This window comes from Polistes dominula, unplaced genomic scaffold, assembly GCF_049000335.1.
Source record: "Polistes dominula isolate Pdom_NZ unplaced genomic scaffold, Pdom_raw_medaka contig_11, whole genome shotgun sequence".
In the NCBI taxonomy this organism is placed as follows: Eukaryota; Metazoa; Arthropoda; class Insecta; order Hymenoptera; family Vespidae; genus Polistes; species Polistes dominula.
The window spans coordinates 120,001-131,018 of NW_028301154.1; the positions used below are offsets into that span (position 1 = coordinate 120,001).

At 39.0% G+C, this 11,018-nt stretch overlaps 1 protein-coding gene across 13 annotated transcripts in view; it reads right to left on the reverse strand.

Annotated features, from left to right (window-relative positions):
- Positions 1-10,227, reverse strand: part of cic (Putative transcription factor capicua) — a 30,045-nt gene extending 19,818 nt beyond the window's left edge. For 7 of the 13 annotated variants that reach the window (XM_089178690.1, XM_089178689.1, XM_089178686.1 and 4 more), the window contains exon 1: positions 6,113-8,187. The gene's annotated coding sequence lies outside the window, so the exon portion shown is untranslated. Of the gene's footprint in view, positions 1-5,042; positions 5,387-6,112; positions 8,188-9,095; positions 9,394-9,477; positions 9,599-9,890 lie in introns of those variants that run through there. The other 6 variants (XM_089178683.1, XM_089178685.1, XM_089178684.1 and 3 more) reach the window with 6 other exon arrangements.
- Positions 10,228-11,018: the final 791 nt, after the last annotated feature.

An 11,018-nucleotide genomic window follows, 5' to 3' on the forward strand; every position in this document is an offset into this window, starting at 1 on the left:
TTTATATAGTTAGTGATTTTTTTTTTCTTTTTTTTTCTTTTTTTTTTCTTCCCATCATAAAATATTTTCGTCTTTTTTTTTCGATTTACGTTAATCGATCTTATCACACAACGTGAAGGGAAAAATTAAAATGAACTTTGACGAGAGTAAATTGAGAAATTGTGAACTCTCTTTATCGATTTACTACAAGATTTCTCTCTGTCTCTGTTTCTCTTTATCAAAACTTAGTCCTTTCTGTGACATTTGGTAGAATTTCAAAACTATTCAAACACACAATATACATATATATATATATATATATATATATATATATATATATATATATACGGTGATATATTATTACTTTTAAACCGTTTCTACAAAAACGTTGATCTTCAAAGGTTAAGAAACACAAAATTGAAAAATACTAACACGTTAAATCTCTTTCGAATGGTTAAAAGGGTCACCCAAGAACTACACAATATACATATATATATACCTAAACGCGAATAGTATTTTTATTTCTGATTTTGTTCATCTTATTTCAAAGAAGAATAAGAAAAAGAAAAAGAAAAAAGAAAAGAAAAAAAAGAATCACGTCAAATATATATATATCTTTCTTATTCTCAACGATAAAAGATATTTCTATAGAAATTGTAACGTGACTTGTTAAAGTGTACAATGAATGAAAGTTGGTTTGTGGAGAGATATAGTGAAAGGAATTATTCGTTGAAAATTCTTCGATATATACTATCTATAAACTTCACATCGTTCACGATTCACATCGCGAAGTAAACGAAGAAGAAGAAGAAGAAGTTCATTCTTTACACGCGATGCGTACTATAAGACGACATGACGATCAAAATAGTATGATCGACGTATTACAATATATATATATATATATATATAGTAATACTACTACTATAGTAATTATAGTAAATATATATTATCGCACATTATATGTATTTAAATATAAATGTACTATATTGTATATTTGTCAATGAAATATATTAATAATAAATATAATAAAAGAATATATAAAGATTCCCTCCCTTGTATCTACTAACCTGATGGTTATAGTGCACGTGCGCGCGCAAGCAAAATAACCAACCAGTCAGTTCGTGTTACTATACTAGAGAAGATAGATTCTACGCGAGAACAAACACACATGCATATATGCATGTGAATGCGTTACGTCAATCCTACCTACAAGTAGAGTGTTGTATAGGATGATGGTTCCTTGTGTGTACATGAATTTAATATTATTTTATTACGGTGTCGCGAAGGTCATCGAGTTTAGTTTGTTAAGTCAACAGGGTGGTGTCTCCATTGAAACGCGAACAATTAAAAGAAAAGAAATATGTATTCCTTTGGAATATTCTATATTTTGTTTCTTTTTCATTTTCTCGCTGAAATTTCAACATAATTATGAATTTAAGAAATAAAACAAACAAAACAAATGTCGTATTTCTAATTCGATTCTAAAGTTAAATTCGTAGTAATATATTATACAAAGCTTATGCATAAAAGCATAAGCAGCACGTTTATAATCGCAACATCGGTTGCGACACAATTCACTCAGTTTAGTATTCTCGTACGTAAAGAAACACGAAGGGAGACATAGTCAAAGAACAAGAAAAAGAAAAAGAAAAAGAAAAAGAAAAGAAAAGAAAAGAGAAAGAAAAGAAAAAAAGAAAAACATTGAATGTCTGCTAGACAGTACGTAAAAATACGTGCATATATATACATATGAATGCATCATCACATTTACATAGTACTACAAATATTGGTTGAATCATTCATTTTGACGTAGTAAAACGAAATAACAAATTTACTCGAATTCCTTCTACCAATCCACCCCCTCCTCAATTATAGGGGATGTAATTGGTCGTGCAAATAAAATGTTACAAATCCTTTTAATAACAAATACAAAAAATAAAAAACAAAATGAATGAAAGAAGGAAGGAAAGAAAGAACAAACACAAGTATTATATTCACATACTACTATCAAATACTGGATTTTAAATCAAACATATTGATTACGTACATTAAATAAAAACATACAATGTTGTTTCGTAAGAAACCAAAGTTTCTTCTAATTCAAATTATATTTACACGAGAATGAATTGTTTCTTTTATAGATAGATAGTATTTTCAGTTGAAATACAAGAAAGATAATGAATGTATGAAAAGGAAAATAATAATAATAATAATAATAATATAAAATATATAAAGTAATATTTTATTGGGTTGGCAAGAAAGAGTAATATTTCACACTAGAAAATCGAAATAACTTTCTTGCCAACCCAATATATATATATATATATATATATATATATATATATATATACAAAAAATAGTATAAAAGAAATATAAAGGAGAAAAAGAAGATGAAGACTGAGTGGCGTCATATTTAAAAATCCACTAAAATTAAATCCTCAAGTCAAATTTTGGAGGAGGAGGAGTTTTACTACAAATATACACAACGCGTAGTACTACACCCGCCGACGTAACATGTGTGCGCGCGCGCATTAGATTAAACACAAAAGTTACACAACGTGTCGATTGAAAATAGTATGCGTGCGTGCATTTCTTTTCTCCTTTAATAAAAACCTTGTCACAACCCAACCCCATCAGCGTGTTGGTGGTTGACTTTATCGGATACGTTATTATCGTCCAATACGATCGTGCGAATGCGCAAAAGACTTTGCTAGTGGTTTTTTGCCACGGTGGTCGTTTATGATGATGAGCAAGAGGAATCGTAAGATGAATAAAACTACAGCGAGGAAAGATACAGGATTAGGGTTAGGGTTGAGAATGGGAATAGGGGTAAGGGTGGAGGACGTAATAGACAGAGATGGTGACTGAGGACAATAAGAAACGAGAGAGAAAAAGGTAAAAGAAATGATGTGAATCACAAAGCATGGTGGTGGTGGTGGTGGCGGCGGTGGCGGTGGCGGCGGCATGGTGAAACGGATCAACGAACCCAACAGAGAAATATTCGCAGATCGCGTCGAAGTTGAAAGAAGGAGGAGGAGGAGGAGAAGAAGAAGAAGAAGAAGAAGAAGAAGAAGAAGAAGAGAACGTGCAAGTTAAGACACGTTAAGACACGTTAAGACACGTTAAGACACGTTAAAACGAGTCAAGAAACGCACGCCTCCTTTATCGTCCCACGACAAAACGACGACGACGATCGATTTAAAACTTCGTTACTACCTTTAACCAGATTCTTCTATGTATATATAATATTTGTGTGCAATACATGCAGCGTGTGTCTCTCTATACATATACAACAAAGTAATTTCTTATACATATATATATAACAGCAATTGTGTGTATTATAATTTGATATATAATAATATATTATACACACATGCATGTGTGTAGAAATGAACTATAGTGGCCCTTTTTAAAACTTATTTTAGATATTTTATTAATAGTACCTAATTCAATTTCTACACCTTAAAAAAAAAGAAACGTTTAAAAAACATTTCTTTTTTTAATTTAAGAGAATCATTTAAAAATTGATTGCTTTAAGGTCTCATCTTTCAGACAATTCACCCCTGCCATTTCCTTTCCTTTCCTCTCTCTCAATTTTTCTTGTCTATTTCTTCCTTTTTGTAAAGTACAATAATAAAACCGAAGAAAATGTGAGGAGAATCTTTTTCCTATACTTACGATAGGTTGAAAAGGAGGAAAGGAAGGAAGTTCATAAATTGATACAAGTTTATCGTCCGTCTATCATAATTTATCGACTATACCGCAGACTATCACGCGGGTCAGTCAATTCCGTACAATTCTCACTATCGCTAAAGTATATCATTTAAATATCATGTATAAATAAAATATATATATATATATATATATATATATACATATGCAATTTCTATTTATGACGGTTCTTATGAAATAAGGGAAGAGAAATCGACGTACACGAGAGATTTTGTCAATTAACGGATGACGACGATGACGATGACGATGACGATGACGATGACAACAAAACTTTGACGTAGCAGGTTACACACATTTAAAATAGATGTTCCCTACTTGGCTAATCCAATTAAAAAAAGAAAGAGAAAAAAAGAGAAAAAGAAAGATTTTAATGATTCGATTAAACGTTCTACTTAAGATGTACGACCAAGTCTAAACTTGGCCCAGGAGCATCGATTCGTTTTCAGTAAAATGGTAAAATCTCTCTAAGGTAAGAAAATCCGATGTATATATATATATTTCATTAGGAAATTACTAGGTATACATTACTAGATTTATAATACCACGAAGCTATCTAACTAACATGAAAGAATATTAAAACGACCTACGATCTAATTTCGTGTTAAGAATAATTAATGATCAAGCACAAATTTGACAGAAACAAATGATTACTATTAAACAATTATCAGATATAGTAAATACTAATGTCAGTCAACTGAAAAAAAGGAATTTCGACGAAGGGACATTTAATGTAGTCAACTGAGCGACTACGACAGCATCAAATTTCGTGCGGTCAAGGGTCTCTAGAAACTGTAATACTCTCGAAGGAAGCATCAGCAGCGGCATCAGCAGCAGCAGCGGCATCAGCAGCAGCAGCAGCAGCAGCAGCAGCAGCAGCAGCAGCAGCAGCACGAGGTGTACGACGATAAATGCGATGCAAGGAAAGGAGAGACGATAAAATGGAGAGAAATTAGACGGGAGAGAAAAGAGGTTGGAAGAGTGAAAAGGGAAGATAGTTATATAGTGTGTAGCATGTGCATGCGCGCGCGTTTCTGTGTGGGCGCGTGAAATGAAAGGCAAAAGTGGAAGAAAGAGAAAGAGAAAGAGAAAGAGAAAGAGAAAGAGAAAGAGAGAGAGACAGGAAACTATGCAACGTGTGATACCAGAGAATATAGCTTCGATTTTATTCGTCGTAATGGAGAATGAGAGATAGTTGGGAAATACGAAGCAAGAATTTTCTCCGATCAAAAAGCTCGATACTACAATCAAAAACAAACATGGTACCACACGAACGCATATCGTATCTAAAAGTTGTGCTTTACTAGTAGCAAGTACTTTGGTTGTAATCTTACTTGTCCTCTTCTGCTGTTTTACGTAGTAGTAGTAGTAGTAGTAGTAGTAGTAGTAGTAGTAATAGTAGTAAAGTGTAGTAGTAGTAATAGTAAAGTGTAGTAGTAGTAATAGTAAAGTGTAGTAGTAGTAAGTAGTAGTAGTAGAGTAGTGTAGTAAAATGTAGTAGTGCCGTCGTTGGCGGCAGCAACGACGGACTGACGCTGCGCACAGCGTTACTATTATTATTCACTAACACAATAAACCCATTGTGTTCCCGGTGGCACATTCCGCGCATACGCTAGTATGCACGAGAGTACAAGGGTGGACGCGTGACACGATTCACCGTTCACCGGCCATCTCTTTTCTGTTGCGAGTCAAGCCGAACGGAGAATCGGATCCGTTCGGTTGGTCGGTGGGTTGCCGCCGGACACCATACACACACACACACGCACGCACACACACAACACGTCGTTCCTGGTGAATTCGCTACAAGTTTTCTATACGTGTTGTGTGTGTGTTGTGTGTGTTTGAGTGAGTGAGTCGGAGAAAGAGAGTAAGAGCGAGCGAAAGGGACAAGAGCGACGCTGCTGTTCGAAACGAAGAGAGGGGATGCCAACGCGAAAGGGGAAAACTGGTGGGACGATGAGAGTCAATGTAAGAGGAGAAGGTGGGAGCGAAAGGTTGAGAGTACGATCAGGGGAAGAATGAGAGAGGAAACAAGAAGGTAGTAGTGAGAAAGAGAGGAGACCGACGAGGAAAGTGCGAGACGCGTATAGTCGTCGTATAAATAGAAGCTATAGGCGACGTATACTGACTCCTAGAGTAGAGGTAGTAGATACTCGTAGCAAGGACGAATTACTTTGCTTGCTTTTACCACGGGCATGGGAGTCACTGACACATTATAAAAGCTCGTGCGCACGTGCACGTTTACACGCGCGCACACACGTAACCCAACGTACAAGTACTCAACTCTCTGTTGTATATATAGATATATGCGCGCGAGTAAGTCACGAAAGAAAAGCACACACATACAACCATCCACAGGGATAGCTTGGAGAGAGAGGCATACACATTACACGCATACACACACCTATATGTTGAGGAGCACTGAAAGAGCGAGTTCACGCAGAATGCGAGGTTCTCTTGGATACAGGGTCCTGCTGCTTGCCTGGTTGCTTGCTTGCTTGCCTATGGTCACTACTACCCGTTGCCGTCGCCGTCGCCGTCGCCGTCGCCGCCACCGCCACCGCCACCGCCACCGCCACCGACCTCGTCCTCGTCCTCGTCCTCGTAATCTGTCACTACGACGACGTTCTCCTTCCTAGGCGCCAGTTTCGGCTATTCTATTTCATTCGGTCACTAACCATCAATGTCTCGAACAAAAGATCAGAAGAAGAAAATAGAGGAACAACACGATGAACAAGAACACACAAATGGTAGGGCTAATATACACGAGTACACCTACACGTAACATGCACATACGAATATAACATACACACACACTGAGAACGCGGTGCCCAGAACTGGTAAATTCCGAGGCAATTATCGGGTTCGCAAAGAAGCACTCGGAACACACCGTACTCCTTTTTCCTCCTCCTTCACCACTTCTTCTTCTTCTTCTTCTTCTGCTGCTGCTTCTTCTTTACCCCTCGAGAGTCCGGACACGACTTTCCTTCTTTTGTTAGATCTCATACACATGCACATACATATCATGTATAAAAACACACACTACGAAAGAAAAATGGAATAGTCTAGCAACATTGATACGTATATAACATCTAACCGGTATAGGACAAGAAGATCGGAAGCGAGAATAGAGGAAGACTGTCGTCGTCGTCGTCGTAGTCGTCGTTGTCGTTGTCGTCGTCGGTCACTCATACGATTATTCTACGCTTTGGCGAATTCAATTTAACCAATACGCTACTACGTACGCCAATGAGAATCACAAACGTTCCACCTACGAATTATTGACATCTCTCTCTCTCTCTGTCTCTCTCTTTTTTATTTTTTAATAGATAGGTATTTTCTATATATGTATAGTATGTGTGCTCGAACTCGTCATCACCGTTACCGTCGTCGTCGTCGTCGTCGTCGTCGTCTCCGTCGTCGCCGTCGTCGTCGTCGCTGCGCGACGCCTCGTTCACACTCTCCCCCACCCATTCATTCCTTCTTCCTCTTTTCTTGCCACCCCGCCGCACGACGACGATCACGTACGTACAGTCTCGGACTTCTCGGTTGCTCAACTGAACCCGCTTTACACTCCGGCAGCTCTTACAACCGAACGATCACGCGCGCGCATCTACGTTCTCCTCCTCGTCGCTACGCTCTCCCTACCCTAAAACCTTACCCCCGGTTTACTCCACCAGCCGTGAGCCAGTCGGTCGCGCGTATACGCGCCGAACATCGTGTACGGAGTAGACACGCGGTCGCTGCCGAAGCGGGAATGCACCTTCTTTTGCTTGCTTGCTTGCTTGGCTTTTATCTATCGAAAGATTCTCATCCTCCTAATGACAACCAACGACGATGCGTCATATAAAACTACCTCTTTTGCTTTTTGACACTACACTGTACTCTCGCGTGCAGTACTTTTCTAAATATTAACAGAATAAAAATAAATAATAACATTCCATTCTTTACGTTCTAGCTACCATGAGCTACCATCCCAATCTGAAATAGAGTAGTAGTAGTAGTACGGCCTAAAGACACAGGGCCGACGTTATAACGTTGCCGGACCTGCTTACTTGCTACTTGTTTGTTAGTAGTTACATCTATCACCAGGGCCGCCGCGTCATACTGTTCTTTCATTTTTCTTTTGTTTTTACTATTAGACGAACTGATAATACTATGATTAAGGATAATAACGATTATTTTGTCGACACTTTGTTATAATACTTTTAAATTAGATCGTTTGAGTCATTGTTATTATGGTTAAACATTTGCTTTTTAAATTTCATGATTGAAGAAAATAAATGAGACAAAATGCACCGGTACGTGTATATTTAATAGAAATGTTTGATCAAAATATACATTGAAATTTGTATGCTTCTCACCGTAGCAACTGGACAAATAAATCTGTTCCGTGTTTTATATAATATGTATTTATAAATGACATTGCTATAATGAAACATGTTATAATTGACAGTTTACATTTGATTGCTTATTTAAGCATTTCCCTCCCTCCCTAACTCCCTCCCTCCCTTCCTCTTCAACACAAAACAAATAATATTTAGTTCATAAGCTTGGTCGTCATTCTGATAAGAACAACGTGTTCGAACTTGTATGCACTCGAAAGAAAAAATATCTCTCCTAAGGAAATTTAAATAACGCGGTTAAGCAGCACTATCGAGAATTTTGTTGTCATTTCGAGAGAGTAATTCGTATAAAAAGATAGATAACGAAATATCGGACCCGAGGATATCTACATAAGCGCGCCAGATTTAAAACGGAGAACTGTGTCGATCAATGTCGATACCGGAGTCGTTACCAGGAGTCGAGAATTATTGAAAAGACAGACAGACACATCACCACATCGTACTTGGCAACTCATTACATTCCCTACACTTTTCTCAACATTGCTACCTATTTCCGGGATACGACAGGATAGTGATAGAATGGATTTGTAATTCTTCTTACTTATTCGCACGTACGTGTCATATAGTAACCAGAGTCTAATTTTATTATCTTCATTGAGAAAGTTTCGTCTGTCAAGAGAGACATTTCAATTGATATCTGTAAATACTTTAATCTGAGCTCGATAATAGTCAAATAAATATACAAATCCATATACATTTTGGTCTGTTCAAATAGTTTCCATGCGAAAAAAGAAATAAATAATAATAAATAAAGGAAATATCATTTCGAGTGAAAACACGGGACGTGGTGCATTAGTAATACGAATTTTTTTATTGATTTTGTCCTACTTTTAGAGAAACAAACAAAAACGAAATTAGTAAATCTTAATGTTGGACTCTCCCAGTGGAAGGTGTTAGCTCGTTAAATCATCATCCTTTCTGTTCTCCTTGTACCACAGAGATCGAGCGTGGCAACAACATTCAATTAATCGTTTTCTTTACCTGTGGTGTTTGTTCGTGTGTACGTGGCGACGGTGGTGGTTGTGACGGGGGTGGCAACGGTGGCGGTAGTGGTAGTGGTAGTGGTAGTGGTGTGGTGGATATGCTTCGCATCGAACAAAGGCGAGAACGGAAAAGCAAGTGCGTGCGGGCTGAAGGCGTACAGATGAAGAACAAGAACAAGAAGAAGAAGAAGAACAACAACAAGGCAAGAGGACATAGGAGAATAGGAGTTACAGGAAAATAGATCAAGAGAGAAAGAGAAAAAGAAAGAGAAAGAGATAGGAAGAAAGAAAGAAAAAGACAGTGGGAGAAAGAAAAAGAGAGAGAGAGAGAGAGAGAGAGAGAGAGAGAGAGAAAGAGGGACAAACAGAAAGAGACTAACACGACGATCCTTATCCTCCTGTGGCGCTGGTGTCGCACCGCTCACTCCTCTAGCCTATCGCTGAGAGCACTATCGAAGAACCACCGCACCTTCCTCCATGTTGCTCGATACTCTAGATCCTCTGCAGAGAGAAAGATCGACGATTGGCAATAAACACTTCGAAGAAATAAACGAGAAGAGGGAGATGATCGGGGCACGTGCGTGTGTAGATATATTTTCTCTCTCTCTCTCTCTCTCTCTCTCTCTCTCGCTATCTCTCTTTCTTTCCTTTTCTCTATCTATCTTTCTCTCTCTCTCTCTCTTTCTCTCCCTTTTTCTTTCTTTCTTTCTTTCTTTCGGTAGCACAGACGCATACGCATACACCAAACACATATACACAATAAATAAAGAGAGCACTTGAGCGAAAAATGTACCGGCGAGGGCTCCCGTAGGCTCTCTGTCACCGCGCGCGCGCGCGTACTACTATCTCCGCACACCTCGGCACTACTGAAGACTTTGCTCGCTCGTCTGCGACTAACGCGCGCGCGGTTGACCGAGAGAAAGACACCAAGAAGAGAGACAGAAACAGCTGTGACGCGCGACGCCCGGCCAGCCGCCATTTACAGAAACGCACCACACAGCCTTTCTTTTTTTCTTGCTTTTCCTCCTCTCTTTTCTTCACTCTTTCCTTCTTTATCTTTATCTTTATCTTTATCTTTATCTATATCTTTAACTTTATCTTTATCTATATCTTTTTCTTTCTTCCTCTATGTACCTACCCTCCCCCTCCTCCCCAGCCAACGCGTCTATCCGACCTATCCCAATTACAGCAACGTCCTTGAAGTGACTAACACCTCTTCGTTCACCGGCTGTGTGAGAAATACGGAGTGGGATACGTATACGTCAGCTGAAAGAAGGAGAAATATAGGGGTAATAGAGTAAGAGAAAGAGAGGGAGGAGAGGAAAAGTCTCGTTGCTGGGGAGAAGAACGTTCCTGCGACTACGACTACGACTACGACTACGACGACGTCACAACGACGACGGCTACGACGGCGACAACGAGGAATAAGAGAAGCTCCGAGGAAAAGAAGGAAAGAAAGCAAGAAAAGGTGCTTTAAACCTTCATCGTAGTCATCGTAGTTGTTGTCGTCGTTGTCGTTGTCGTTGTCGTCGCCGTCGCCGTCGCCGTCGTCGTCGTCGTCGTCGTCGTCGTCTCGTTGTGCGCTTCATAGGAACAAGAACGAAAGAGAAAAGCGGTGTAGTAGAGAGTCCATGGTTCCTGGAATGCTTGTCGCCGGGCAAGATAGGAGGGGACACCCAAGCAACGAGGAAAGGGTGGAAGGATAAACTAGTGGGGATAACGAACACGCCTCCTCGTACACTGGAAAAGAGAGAGAATAGGAAAAGTTGCTTTGCTCGGTGTGGAACGTCACAGAGTTACGGAGTAGAGCGCATTGAAATCGCGCGATCTTCTTAATGCATTACTTTTCACTCTTTCTTTTTCTTTTTCCTTTCTTTTGAATCATCATCGTTCGTATTCGTATCGCGAGATCGATGGCGCG